The following is a 16,153-nucleotide window of genomic DNA, read 5'->3' as shown; positions in this document are numbered from 1 at the left end:
AGAACATACTGAGGTCTTAAAGTCTATTACTAAAACGTATTACGCATAAGGAAAACTACCCTAAAAGTATTGGACTTTGCTACTCATAGGTTCATAGGTACACACTAGGATAATGACCAGCAGGGCCTTTATAAGTTTAGCCTAGCAACCCAACTCAATTGCGTTCCTTTGTAATGTGCGTCTTAACAGAAGGGGGGTGTTTGTAAGGAGGGGATGTTAGGAGGTTGCTAAAAAGTTATGTGAGGGTGTATGTTAATTAGAGCATGTTTACTGTCATCATCTGTCTATAAGAAATCTGTGGGCCACCGTTATAGCTGTTTTTGTAAAGTATTAAACTTTTATTATTCAAGGCTTTATGATTTCTATTGACAATAAAGGCAAAGGGTACATTTTCAGTCACTTTTGCTAGAGAAAACGCTCCAAACGTTTGGGAAAGAGAACAGTAAAAGCAGGTAACTTTGTAAAGAAATTTAATCATCAAAAAATGAAGAACTGGATTTTCATTACTTAAGTTAAGTGATAATCTAAATCTCTGACCATATGAATGAATTAAATGCAATTAAATATACATTTTTACATAATGTATTCTTAGTAAATAAAATACAGTGCCTAAGAGAAGTTGTATTACCGTAAGAAAATAAAGTCATTAACCTAATTACTTAAGAATTATTAATCTGAATATGTAAATGAGTCAGCATAGCACTGCCTGAAGAGAAGAGCTATCTAGAAAACAAACTGTAACAGGTTTCTGATGCAAAGCTTATTTTAGAATAATTTCAAAGTAACAAACTGGCATTATAATCCTTGGAATTCATAGTGGATATTCAGCATTTTGTATTAAAAATAGAAATCATTGATGATATTTATTATTTATTTATTTATATTTTATGTTTGTTTAGAGGGATAATCCAACTGGATGGGTAATCCATTTTCAGTGAAGGCCCAGGGGAAAGCCCCATTAGTTACAAAGAATACATAATCTAAGAAATTACAAACCTAAGATGGTACTACCAAAGTAACACCATGGACAATACATAATATAAGAGAATGCAAACTTAAGTTGAGACAATAAAAAGTCCAATAAGTTACAGGAAATACATATGTAATATTAGAAAAATACAAACATATGTTGAGATGATCTACTTTAGCTCCTATTTTTAATAATAATCAAAAAAGTGTTAAAACATCATATTATTAGAGAAACACCACCACACCTGTGTACAAAGAACATTACAATATTTAAAGGAACATTTTTATTTATTTTACATTTGTTGACCGGAAATGCCTGACTGAAACAGAGACCTTTTTCAGCAGAGTCCTGGGGAGAAAAGCTCCTAATAATACAAACAATATAAGCTAAAGCTCCCTATTATTACAAAACAATGTAAGCTAAAGTTATGCAGACAAGTTTTGGAAACTAAGTATGGTAATTCAATTACAAGTTAGATATATATCTTAGTGGTTAAAAAAGTAGGAGTGGGATATATAAAGGTAGCTTATTAAATTCAAGAACTGTTATTAGAATTTCTCAGGAAGGATTAAATGGAGATAGTGCTTAGCTGGTATTTAGTCAAGAGCAGAATCAGGAGTTAGGTGGTGTGACGATAGAAGGTACTGCCAGCCATGCCAGAAGTAGGACAGTGGATGTATGACTTATGCGAACACAGCTAACTGGAATTTTGTAAAGAATTATATGTCATTTGTATATCAAACTGATTTGTATATATGATTGTGCTGAAAATGTATTTGTGAGGTCTGTTTGTGTTAAAATGTATAAACAGTGTACCCTGCTGGAATGAAAAGAAATATATTAGTGTAACTGAATTAAATGTATATGTTTTAATAGAGGATACTGGGACAGCAAAGGTTAACCAGCTAGCTTATTTAAAAAAAAATAAGGGACATGTAAATGAGCTGTTAAACCATTAAAATGTCACCCCACAATGCTGAATAGGACCAGAGATGGTGGGTCTGGAAGAAGCCTTTGTTAGTTAGCTCAGTAAAGAGAGAGGAAGCCCCAGACACTGCCATAAACATTTAGATGTGGATTGTAGTCATCTAGGCTAAATTCCACTGAGCTTCAAAGGGGGGGGGGGTATTGTGAGAATCTAGAGTCAGGTGACCAGATGAGGTCATTCTGCAAGCCATCTTGTTTATTATACTTTACAGGGAGTAATCTCTGAGTAAAGAGTATTCTGTTTTGGGCAACCTAACTAGAAAGACTGCTCACATATCTCATTGTGCCTTCCTCTGTCAAGTAATTTATTAATGAATATTACTTATCCTAAATCCAGTCAGGAATGTAGTGAAGCTTAGTTTAGATGTTATTTCTTTACTTGACTAAGCCTGTCCATCAAAGTTGTTTTCAATAGGTCCTGTGTTTTGAACCATGTGGTTTACTGTAAATATATATTTAGTATGATTGTGCTCCTTTTATTATTTATTATTAAATATATTTAAACTTTTATTGTGGCTGGTCCTTGTAGAAAGTATCTAACCTTTGAGAGTACTTATATTTATTTGGTGACACTGAGTGGGCCACTCCAGAAGGCCTAGCTCTCTTGGTCAACTACTACCATTTGTATTAGTATTAATATTATGCAGTATAATTGGACATCCTTTGTTAAAGGCCTCAGAGTAGCTGATTGTGGAGTGTATGGTGATGGTGATAACTACCTTATATTCTGGGCAGAAGGCTACACAGTATGTAAATCTGTGTAGGCCTTTCTCAGTTGTGTGTGTGAGTGTGTGTGTGTGTGTGTGTGTGTGTGTGTGTGTGTGTGTGTGTGTGTGTGTGTGTGTGTGTGTGTGTGTGTGTGTGTGTGTGTGTGTGTGTGTGAAATCAGATCTCTCAGTGTATGTGTCAGCTACTTGGGGCAGGGACATGAAGCACTGGGTTTACAGAGAGGGTGCTGGAAGACTTGGCTTGGACACTTGGCTGAGGACCTAACCCTACAGCTGTTCCAGTGGGGAGTCTTATTAGTGACCTGTAAGGAGACAGATAAAAAGAAATCCAGACCCTGGGCTGAGTGTGTTCCCTGTGTGCTCTTAAGGGAAATTGTGCTTGATGCAGAGAGGTCTGCATCAGAGAAATACTAAATGTATCCATTTGTATTCCAAGTGCAAATCCAGTGTCAGTGGTGAGGATTCAGGCTAATTGATTACTGTTCCAGAAAGGGGTCATCACATATTGAAGAGCAGTGGTGGGATATTACTTGAACTCCTGTAGCTTGTAAACAGTTGTCACTAAAAAGGTATACCCTCAAGCAGCCACAAAGTAGACATTCAGAGTTTCATATCACAGTTGTTTTATTTATTGACTTTTTGTTAGCTTAGTCAGGGAGAGCAGGCAATGATGTCAGCACAGAATTATGGCAAACTGACAAAGAATCAGTTGTCTGAGATATGTCACGCTAAAGGACTGGTGCATGCCAATCTGGCTAAAGGGGACATGATTTCAGCCTTGCTCATGGCTGTTGCACAGGCCGGCAACCAGTAAGACAACCAATCTGGCATACACCTCTCAGAAACAGGACAGTTCAACTTTTCCTCAGAGGACTTATAAAACCTTTCTGGAGTTAAACAGACTTGAACTAGAGGCCAAACATTTAAAACTATAATCATCAGAGAGACTGCAGGATTTGGAGGCTGAAGAAAATGAGAAACTGCAGCATTGTTAGGCCAAAGATAATGAGAGGCTGCAGCATTTGGAGGCAGAAGAAAAGGAGAAGTAATGTCAACATGAGTGGGAGATGCTGATTCTCCACCAGGGTCATGGAGGTAATGGGGAAGGGAATAACCGAACCCCAGAAGCAATAAAGTTCAGTAAATGTCTGCCACAATTTACAGAGGGTGATATATTTTGATAGTTTTATTGATATATTTGAAAGGGTATGTAAACAGTATAATGTTGATCAACAGCTCTGGGTATGGTTTCTGACCCCCCCCCATGCCATTGTAAAGCCATAACTGCTGTTTCTAAATTGGCTGATACTGATTACTTAAACTATGCTACAGTTAAAAATGCTTATTGGAATGCTTTAAGTTAACACCTGAAGCTTACAGAAAAAAAGTTTTGTGAGCACAGACGCAAGACAGATGAAAGTGTGTGTGACTATATTGCTGAGTTAAGCACTTATTTTCATAGGTGGGTGAGTGGGTGTCAGGTCTTCATTTTTCAAGGGCTGGCAGACCTTTTGGTGAGGGAACAACCCCATAGAAGTTTGCCTGAGGACAAGAGACTCTGGTTGGCATACAAGGAATCCAACGCGGCAGATGAGCTGGGGAAAAAAGTGATCTCTACTTAGTAGTCGGGGCATCACTGCACAGGAAAGGTATACTCAGTGCTTCACATGGATATATAGGAACCCATTATGGACAGCCTAAACCACCCCAACAGAGTCCCACAGTAATGGGGGAAGCCACTATTTCAGGTGCATGGCCAGGATCAAGGGTAAAATGTTTTATATGTAACCACTGGGGCCATGTAGCATATAGATGTCCATTGAGGCAACATGGGGAACAAAAGGTGGGGAAGCCAGCAAGTGGGAATAACAGAATGACAGTGGTAAGTTGTCTGGAGACACCAAGGGTGCCAAACTATCACCAGAGTTTGTATCCTATCTTGGAGGATGGAAAACAGACCACTGCCGAGAGAGAGAGTTTCTGAAATAACCATTGTGAAGCCTGCAGTGGTTAAAGAGGATCAGTACTTACTGGGCAGTCCACTCCAGTCAGAGCTTTAGGAGGGATCACATTCCAAATGCCTTTGGCCAGGCTTCACCTTGACTGGGAGGATGGAAAAGGAAGCAAGCAAGTAGGTGCTTTTCAGGATATCCCTGCAGATGTCTTGATAGGGAATGATTTTGATAATATAATACCTTGTGTGCATGCAGTGACATTCAGTCAGGCTTGAAGACAGACAGTTGAGTCTGTTATCCTCGGGGAGAGCCAGACAGACCATATCCCTGAAGCCAGGACTGGTGATGTGGCTAATTCAAGGAAGGATCTACCCTGTAGCAGAGAGCCTGAAGATAAACCAGGGCTGCTGGTAGGTACTGATGTTCTCTTGGACAGGGTGACTGCAAAGGCAGAGATGAGTGGCAGTATCCAGGCTGGCAGTGAGGCTCTGCTGTCAGAAGATACCAGACTTCCTGTGGAAGGGGAGCTGGGAAAAGTCACAGAGATAGAGTTGAGAAAGGCTCAGCTTTTAATCTCTACATTACAAGGCATGAGGGAGGTAGCCAGGGAGGCAGCTGATTCTCAAAGAAAAGGGGAGTTTGTATATTGGAACAAAGGGTTACTGTATAGAGAGTAGACCCCTGAGGGAGGGCTAGAATGTAAGGTAATAAATTAGTTGGTAATGTCCATAGCCTACCATCTGACACTTCTAACCATAGCCCATGACATTACTTTTCAGATCATATGGGTATAAAGCATACCAAGAGATGTATTATGCAGAACTGTTATGGGCCTGGGATTGCCAGGGATGTAACTGGGTACTGCAGGACCTGTGAGCAGTGACAAAAAGTACGCAAGGCAGGAGAGAGGGTCACAGCTCCTTTGGTGCATTTGCCTGTGATTAAGGAGCTATTTCAGAGGGTAGCTATGGATATTGTGGTGCCTGAGTACCCCTAGTTCTAAAGAGAAGAAGTATATCCAAGTGGTAGTTTTATGCTACTAGATACCCTGAGGTGGTAGCTCTGTCCTTCATTGAGGCAGAGAAGGTGGCATATGCTTTCCTAGAGATTTTCAGCAGGGTAGGTTTCCCAAAAGAAAGACTGACTGACACAGGTGCCAATTTGATGTCAGACCTGCTGGCTTATCTGCAGGAGTACTGTGGGGTGAACCACCTAAAACAACCCACAACTATCCCCAGACTAATGGTCTTGAGGAGAGGTTAAACTCTACACTAAAGACCATGCTATGGGCATTTACAGACCAGTTTAAGAGAGAATGGGACAACTATTTCCCATCTACTGTTTGTTTACAGAGAGGTACCCAAGGAATCTACAGGTTTTTCACCCTTTGAGTTGCTGTATGGGCATAAGGTGAGGCGACCACTAGATTTGATTCATGATGAGCACGAGGGTGAATGTGAATCACATAAGGAGTCTGTTGTGGCATATGTCTTAAACCTCAGGACAAGACTTATGGAGCTCATGGGCTTGGCCCAGGAGAATCTTGCAGGATCCCAACATCAGAAAATGGTCATGTATGCCAGGAATGCCTGAGCCAAAGAGTATGCTGTGGGATGGCATGTGATGGTGCTCATTCCTGTCAGACATAATAACCTGCAGGCAGTTTGGGAGGGACCCTTCAAAGTGGTAAGGAAGGACAATAATGTTAACAACATGGTAAATCTGCTGCACAGGCGGCAGGGGCACAAATTGTACCATGTTAACATGATGAAGTCTTACCATGATAGGGAGGCTCTTGTGCTAAGTATTTGCAGTAGCAGGCAGGCAGGAGTCCATTGGGGATGTATGGCTACAGGGAGCCAGCCAGCAAATTCTCAAGTATATGATATGACAAGTGCAACACTATAGTTGGGTCAACAATACCAAGCCAGATGGAATCTCAAGACAGGGAATGGGGTAAAGTATTTCTTTACAGGCTTATTTCTATCAAGCCACATTTCTCAAGGGTCACTTGAAAAATTAACTTGAGTTTTCCAAGGAGGGAGAGGTGTGATGATAGGAGGTACTGCCAGCCATGCCAGAAGTAGGGCAGTGGATGTATGACTTGTGCCAACACAGCTAGCTGGAATTTTGTAAATGATTATATGTCATTTGTATATCAAACTGATTTGTACAGATACTTGCACTGAAAATGTATTTGTGTGGTTTACTTGTGTTAAAATGTATCAACAGTGTACCCTACTGGAATGAAAAGAAATGTACGTGTATTACTGTAACTGAATTAAATGTATATGTTTTAACAGAGGATACTTGGACAACAAAGGTGAACCAGCTAGCTTACTGTAAGCAAAATAAGGTCAATTTAAATGAGCTGGTAAACAATTAAAACTGCTCCACGCAGTGCTGAATAGGACTTGAGATGGTGGGTCTGGAAGAAGCCTTTGTTCATTAGCCCAGTAAAAAGAGGGGAAGCCCCAGGCAGTGCCATAAACATTTAGATGTGTATTGTAGCTGAGTATGCTAAATTCCTATCTTAGCTTCAAAGGAGGATACTGTGAGAACCCACAGTTAGGTCACTGGAGGAGGTCATTCTGCAAGCCATCATGGATGTTATATTTTACAGGGAGTAATCTCTGTGTAAAGAATATTCTGTTTTTGGGAGTCTGACTAGAAAGACTACTCACATATCTCATTGTGCCTTACTCTATCAAGTAAGTTATTAGGAAATAGTAATTCTCCTAGATTCAGTCAGGAATATAGTGAAGCTTAGTTTTGATATTGTTTTTACTTTATTTATCTGAACATGTCCATCAGTGCTGTTTTCAGTATCTCCTGTGATTTGAATTGTGTGGTTTACTTTAAATATATATTTAGTATTTTCTTGTTCTTTTTTATTTATTATTAAATATATTTAAACTTTTATTGTGGATGGTCCTAGTAGAAAGTATCTAACCTTTGAGAGTGCTTATATTTATTTGGTAACACTGTGTGGGCCACTCCAGTAGGCCTAGCTGTCTTGGTTAACTACTACCATTTGTATTAGTATTAATATACAGTATAATTGGACACTCTTTAAGGGCTGGTTCTGGATTGTCTGGTGGTGGTGATAACTACCTTATAGTCTGGGCAGAAGAGGATACAGCAGGTAAATCTGTGCCAGCCTTTCCCAGGAGTGTGTGTGTCAAAAATCAAAATTTCTGAGTGTGTGGATGCCAGCAACTTGGGGCAGGGACAAAGAGCACTGGGTTTACAGAGAGGGTGCCGGAGGACTTGGCGTGGACATTCGGCTGAGGACCTTACCCTACAGCTGTACCAGTGGGGAGTCTTACTGGGGTCCTGGAGGGAGAAAGATATACAGAAATCCAGACCCCAGGCTGAGCATGTTCCCTGTTTGCTAAGGGAAACTGTGCTTGATGCAGAGAGGTCTGCATCTGGGAAATAATGAGTGTATCCATTTGTATTCCAAGTGTTTGTCCCTCTCCAGTGTCAGTGGTGAGGATTCAGACTCCTTGATTACTGGCCCAGTGTGGGGATATCACAGGTGGGTCTTGAGGAGTGTTTTAACTTTTTGGGGGGTTATCAGTAGTTAGTATATGTTGGAGGTCAGACTCCATGTCCTGGAGATGTGATTGGAGTAGAGACAATCCCCATGGAAGTTGTTAGTCTTAGTAACTTATAACAGAAGCTTGTCAGATGATCTGAGCTGCCTTGTGTTGAACAGGGTTTAAGTAGGTCTTGTATAGCTGGGCATTTTTCAGGTTGATATACTATGTTATGGCCTATTGTAAATTGGGTGATTGTATGGAGGTTGGGTAATTCCAGCCAGTTTAGCTGTTGTAAGGCAGATGCATTCTGTATGGGGAGTTATTAACTAATCTAGCAACCTTGTTAATAACAAGCATCTAGTTTAGCTAGATTGGTTTTCTTCAGATCGGTGAAGATGGCAGAAGCAAAGAGGAGGGGAGACAGTAAATGAGTCTACGCAATAGATTGTCTAGTGAAATTGGTGAGATATGGTTTAGATCTGTAGAGGTAGCCTAGTTTTATGTGTACCTTCTTTATAACAATTGACAGATGCTTATCAAATTTGATGTTGTTATCAATTATGATGCCAAGTAGCTTGCTGTGTGGTACTTGTTCAATCTTGGTGTTATTTGATGAATAGATTTGGAAGGGTGAGTGGTAGTCAGATGACTTATTATTTCAGATGATCATTAGTTTTGTCTTATTGGGGTTTAGGATTAAGTGAGAGTTAGCAAGCCAAGATTCTACTGCAGAGAATGCAAACATTTTTTTTTCTTGAAGTTTAGAGAGGGAGAGGTCTGCACAGATGAGTGTGGAGTCATCAGCTTATTGTATGATGGTGTCCAGGTTTGTAGCAGAGTGAAGCTTGTTAGTAAAGATATTGAATAGGAGTGGGCATAAAATTGAGCCCTGAGGTACACATAGTGTAACAGGTAGTGTAGGGGAAAATTAATTTTGCCATTACATGGCTTGATGTCTGTATGATAGGTAGTCATAGAACCATTGTGCGGTAGAATGGCTTAGTTTATGACAGAGTTCATGCAGGAGTCTTTGATGGGAGACTGTATCAAAGGCTTTGGACATGTCTAGGAATATTGAGGAGACTAGTTATCCATTATTTCTAAGATGGTTGATGGTGTCTGTAAAGCTTAATAGAGCAGTAGAGGTGCTGTGGTTGGGTCGAAAGCCATGCTGAGTGTTAGAAGATTATTAAAGAGTAGGCGATTCATGAGTTGGGAATGAATGCATTCTTCTAAAATTTTGGATAATGGTGACAGAATTGCAATTGATCCCTAGTTAGAAGGGTCAGTACAGGTTCCCCCTTTATGTATGGTATTATATAGGACATTTTCCAGATTTTGGGAACTTGATGCTCAATTATGGAGTGATTAATCAGTATAGAGATTAGATAAGTTATAATGTCAGCAGCTAGCTTAAGGTAGTCAGTGGGTAGCATGTCAGCAGCAAGGGTGGTAGATTTAAGTTTATGGAACATTTTTATAGTACTAGTTTGTATGGACTTAAAAGAAAATATTATGGATGTTTCATTAGGTTCATTGGGGATTTTTAGTGGCATAGTCCTGTTGTTTTGTTTACTTTTAGAATGGAATTGGTAAAGTAGGTGTTGAATTGAGTGTCTGTACTATCCAGTGTGTTTGTGGTGGAGGGAGTTGGGGTTATAGATTGGCCTAGGTATAAGAGCTGATTTATAATGCCCAGAATTATTTGTGGTTGTTTTGGTATTTTTGTTTGGTTGCTATATAGTAGGATTTTTGTCATGTTTTGCTTGTTTTTTTTTTATTTTTTCCTAAGTTGCAGGTAATAAATACTAACTGTACAACTAATCTACTCCCATTGCTCCTGCCTACTACTACTGACCAACCTCACTAACATGTTCAGCTTGATCCTAACCTTCCTCTATGTGCCTCCCTTACTTCTACTTTCCTTCTTACCTTCTATAATATCCAACACCTGTATATCCAACTCTCACATACACTCATCCAAATGTCTACCCTCATTCTCTTCACTTATTTGAAGTCTGTTCCTCCATCTTTCCTAGTAATACTCTGCTTCCCAAAATTAAAATTCTTCTTTCCTCCACAAACTTTACAAAAAGTAAAAGAAAGTGCTTCATTTACTATCCTTCCTTCTATAATTTCTACATCCTCTCTAAAACCTTACTACTATCAGGTGGTAACCATCCAAATCCTGCTCCAAGAACTCCCTCTTCTATCATCAGTTCTACTGTTCCAGGCACAGGACACCTACCATCTCCTAAAAACATATACCTTTTTAATCAGTGAATATTAGGAGTGTAAATTCCATGCCTGGATGTCTAATTGCTCCCCAGATATTATCTCCCTCACAGAAACATGGCTGAAACCTCATAACAATGTAACCAATTTTGACTAACCAAAAAATACCACCAATACACAGAGCTGGATCCAAAGGTTTAATCTTTCAAAAATTAAAAAATAAGTTGACCTAGGTGTCATCCTGCTATAATGTAGGACTTCTTCAGAAATGATTTTTTTAAAAAAAAATTCACAACCCCTTTTATATTGAACACAATCCCACCAATTAATCAATTAACTCATTTAACTATTTGTGAACACACAAATCAAAATTTAAAAATCACACTAATGTTACCAAAACTGAGCACCATTCAATATATTAAATAAATGAATGCATTCAGTTAAAACAGTATAAACATTTTTTTAATTATATCTTAATATATTTTATCCAAAAATGTGTTTTAATTTTATAACTGGGGCTATACTTATACTTTCATTTATACTGGGAAAAAAGCGGCATCCAAGCGCAATTGACACTGAAGTTCAGCAATATCCAGATGGACGTCCAACACCCTAGCCTGTCCATCTTTGACAATTTGTTGCATAATGCAAAATTTAAAACCATGCCCCTGACCCTGAACTATATGCCTGGCAAACACATTAGTCGGTCTAGCATTTTTAATATCCAATAAATGCTTGTAGACTTTTTCTCTAAGCTGCCTACATGTCTTCCACATATAAAATGCCAAGCATTGCTGGCACTTAGCCAAATATACCACATTATGGGATAAACAATTGTAATGCCCTTGAATTGAAATGTTACATCTATTTAGCTTTATATTGTTCCCAGTGGTCATAAAATATTTACAAATATTACACCTACCACATTTAAAATTTCCTGTAGGCCTATTGTTTGATTAATTAAATTTGGGATTCCCCATCTCTAAAATGTTTTTGAAAGACCTATCCTTTCTGAAAACACATCTTGGACTCTTCCCCATTCTTTCCTATACACCCTTGTTTATTTGTAACAAACCCCAGTTTTTGGTAACCACTTGGGTAACCCAATCAGCATCTTGATTGAATGTAGTCACAAAAATCAACCTGTCATTAAATTCTTCTTGTTTTTGATGGTTAAAGGTTATGTCCTCCCTTTCATTCCAGGGATCCCATTCAGGATGGCCCTATATATACACACCATCATTTCTTTTCCTTAAAAATTATTCGCCAATAACCTTACACAATTCAGGGGGATATCCTCTCTTAATCAACATACCTGAAATAAATTCCATCTCTCTTAAAAAATACTGGTTATTGCTAAACATCCAGGCAGCCCTCACCATCTGCCATTTTCTTTTGATGGTGAGGGTGCCAACTATTACAATCTAAATATGAGTTTGAGAAGGTTGGTTTCCTATAATACCAGATGTCAACACCAATACATTTTTGTCAGTTTTTTAGTTGGACATCCACATAGGAAATTTCTTCCCCACTATACTCATGAGTAAAGGTTCAGAAACTCACTGTTTGATTAATATATTCAAAAAATGTACATAGAATTTTTTCATCACCTTCCCAAATTATAAAAATATAATTCAAAACCTGTGTATAGTGCTTAATATAGGGACCAAAGGCACTCAAAAAATATACTCCTGCTTCTAATATGACATTACGTAATTAGCATATATTGGGGCACAAGCTGCCCCCATAGCTACCTTAGTTGTTTGCTTGTAGTAATGTCCTTTGAAAAACAGGAAATTATTAACCAAAATTGCTTCCATTAATGATGTGAAAATGTTTATCTGGTCCTGGCCATATAACTTGGTCTTCAATAATTGATGTTCTAACCACAATAGTCCTTCATGATGAGGTATCATTGTGAATAAATTACATACATCTATTGTGACTAACTTAGTGGCTTCAGTAATCTTAACCCCATTTAATTTTCCTAAAAAATGCCAGGAATCCTTAGTGATGTATGGAAAGTTTCTTAAACCTTTTTGTAAATGATGGTCTAAAATTTACTAATAAAACAAGTCTTACTACATTTTCCATCAACAATGGGCCTAAACTTCAAGTTACTTAACCCCTTATGTATTTTGTGTCAATATCATTTTTAACTTTTCTTGCCTTCCTAAATCCTTCCTGGATATCTATTTCACATATTCTTTCATAAATTCCAACTAAATTATTAGTAGGGGATTAAATTTATTTAATTTAAAAGACTTTGAAATTGGAAATGTCTTCTCTTGGCAGAGGGAAGCAAGAGGGACAGGTCAATCTCAAACCAGAGATTATTCTCATAATTTTTCTCCTGCTCACCAATCACAAGTCTCAGAAAAGGGACACACCTCCAACCAACCCACTGATATACAAGGAAATAGAAATGAAAAAGAAATAAGATCTAAAATTGCAAACAGTACTCGTAATAAATCACAGAATGAACAAGACAAATTCATTAATAACTGCTGAAAAGCGAAGTGGTCCTAATGTGAATACTTTACATATATTGAAACCACAAACAGAAGAACTAAGTGAATTTAATAATTCAACACTGAATAGTGATGTTAGAAGGAAGCTGATGACAAGTCATACTGAACAACTGGCTTTAAACTTGAAGATTCATCAATTTCCCTTACCTATTTGAGAACAGAAAAAATGGACTCCCAACAGAAACAGCAAGAAGTGGAAAATAACAGGAGACTCCATATTAACTTAGAACAAAATACAGAGACAAGCGAGTCTTAGTTAATTATTAATTTAACTCATTATGAACTTGGAACTTTTATAAAATTCCTTTTAAAAAAAACGCTGTCCTTTATACCTGATAAAAAACTGATATAACTGAATTTGTCCTTGATATAAAAATGTTTGTTAGAAATATAGCATTGAAAATGTTATTTAAAGATAAACAAGAAACTGAGCAGTTTCTTTTTAAGAAACCTAGTGTGTTCATATCCCATTTGCATCCCCTATTAGAAACATTTGAACAAGCATGTGAAAGGGACCTCATGCACATGTATAGTCAAACAAAAGGTAATCAGAGTTATTATAATCTAAATCAAGGGTAGTGTGAAGCATTATTTAATTTAAGTAATAATAATGAGATCATAATAAGGCTAGCTGATAAAGGTGGGTTGGTTGTTATATTAGATTGACTGTATTATGAAGGAGTTATGCAGATAATGCTTGATGAGGATGAAACATATCGATTGATTAATTCTATGCAGCTCAATAAGATTATTAGTAATATGCACATTAATTTATATGACCTGTTAATGTGTAACATTATTGATCCTGACCTATATAAATATTTTTTGGTTGAACTACCAACAGTTCCAACATTCAGAGGGCTCCTAAAAATCCATAACAATCATCAGTATCCCAAAATGAGAGCAATTGTCTCTAGCAGATGGTGGTTGACAGAACCACTCTCTATTTATGTTGAAAAGCAACTCAAAGGGATAGTTCAAACTACAGATACTATAATTAGAGATACTCAAGATTTTTTGGAAATACTTTTCATATGTATGAACAATAGTGATGAGTCATCTGAAATACGGTTAGTAACCTTAAATGTGAAGTCATTGTTCACCGCAATACCCAACGTAGAAGGAATGGATTATTTGAGACAATTGCTACATATAAGAAATGTTAACAACGATGAAGTGTTAAAATACATGCTATTGCTTGAATTAATCTTGTAAAATTATGTTTTTGTGTATGCTGATAAATATTATTTACAGACCAAAGGCATAGCGATAGGAACACCATGTGCTAACTCATACGCCAATCTGGTCATGGCCCAATGGGAAAAGACATACATCATCGATACAAACCATGCTAGAAATATCAAATATTATAAAAGGTTTGTGGATTATGTCTTTTTCCTATGGGAAGGGATGGAGTCATATTGAAGTCAGTTTTTACAATATTTAAACAAAACTACTACATTTTTGAGATTTGAGGACAAATGGTCAAGAGATACTGTAGAATTTCTTGATGTACTAATAACCAAGGAAGAAAACATTATCTTGACATTGTATAGGAAGAAGTATAGAAAAAACTGTTTGCTTCACTGCACCAGTATGCATCCTACACATGTATATCAAAATATGGTTATTAATCAAGGACGGAGTATATCCAAATTAACTAGTGATGATAATAAATGTCAATTAACTTTAGATACTCTGAAAGAAGAATCTAATATGAGAGGATATTCCAAAAAAGAAAGTGGGGTCATTGATGATTTAAAGATAATAGACAGGGAAAAGAAAGTAAGACCTTATTTTAGAAAAAAGAATATTAATAAAACAGAAGCAGTATTAGCTATGGGAAATACCATGTTAAATAATACACAAGTCAGGTTGAATTATACAATACTCAAATAATAACAAGAGTATATGCAATATTATTAATAGAAATTGGAGTATACTAACAACTAATGATGAAATTCGATCAATAGTTGGTTCTAAACCTAAGTATGGATATCGTAATAATAAGTCTCTAAAATGACTACTTTGTTATGAACAAGGAAAGGTCAACAGAATAGTGTCAAAAAGACAGGGGACATACCCCTGTAGAACTTGTAATCAATGCTTGTATATACAAGGTTGCAATGTATTTATACATCCTGATAGTAATATAAAATATCCCTTTATACACTATGCTGATTGTAGGTCTAGAGATATATACTTAGCTAAATGTATTAAATGTACTAGTTTCTATATAGGAAAAACTAATAGAACCTTGAGAGAGAGAGTGAGGGAACATGTTTACGCAATAAACCGTGAGGATGAAACTAATGCATTAGCGAAACATGTTTTAAATCATGGTTTGAATCATAAGTTTATCTTCATGGTTGTTGAGTTGATTGAGAGAAACAAGAGATTAGGTAATATAAAGAACTATACAGAAAAACAAGAAACAAAATGGATAATAAGAATGCAGTCAGATAGAGGTAGTGGTATAAATGATAGAATTTCGATTAGGCCATTCCTCAAAGATAGACCATTGAAACATAATATATAGATAGATTGTAGCTTATTTATGTACTCAGCAAATTTATTGTTATATGTTTATATTAAATTGTACTTTTATATGTTTTGATATATATGTGTTTATTCATATACACTTTGTGCATTCATGCACATGTATATATGATCTGATTATTTATGTTCATCATTGCAAGCTTAATGACAATGCTTTTAAAAATTTTTTAGATGTTTAGAGTTTTTCTACATAGATATATATATATATATATATATATATATATATAAATATATTTTTTATTCTACTGGTGGCTCTTATGATTATCAATCAAATTGAGTAATGTATATTGTATTTATATAGATTAGAGAGTTTATTAATTGGGTATAAAATTTATGTATGAGTATTTTTCTTTAGTATAGTTATATTCATATATTTTATTTGATGAGTTTCTAGATATGTAATTAATAGCAAGTTTGCATTTGAACAGTTTTGGGAGTGAATGGATATCACAGTAGATAATTGTTTCAGAATGTATTCTTTTTTATGTATTTTTATATACATTTTAGAAACTAAGTAGACCTTGAATTCACAGTGAATTTTCATTGAAAAGTTTGTCTTTGATACCATCTAGTGGGCAACAATGGTATTTACTGAGATTGAAAAAGTGGTTCTGAAGCCCTTTTTGGCGCGTTTTTCCATTTA

Source organism: Protopterus annectens, chromosome 5.part0 (genome assembly GCF_019279795.1).
Source record: "Protopterus annectens isolate FY-2018-M chromosome 5.part0, PAN1.0, whole genome shotgun sequence".
Taxonomy (NCBI): domain Eukaryota; kingdom Metazoa; phylum Chordata; order Ceratodontiformes; family Protopteridae; genus Protopterus; species Protopterus annectens.
The sequence above is the reverse complement of the archived record's forward strand: the minus strand, read 5'-3'. Positions refer to the sequence as shown.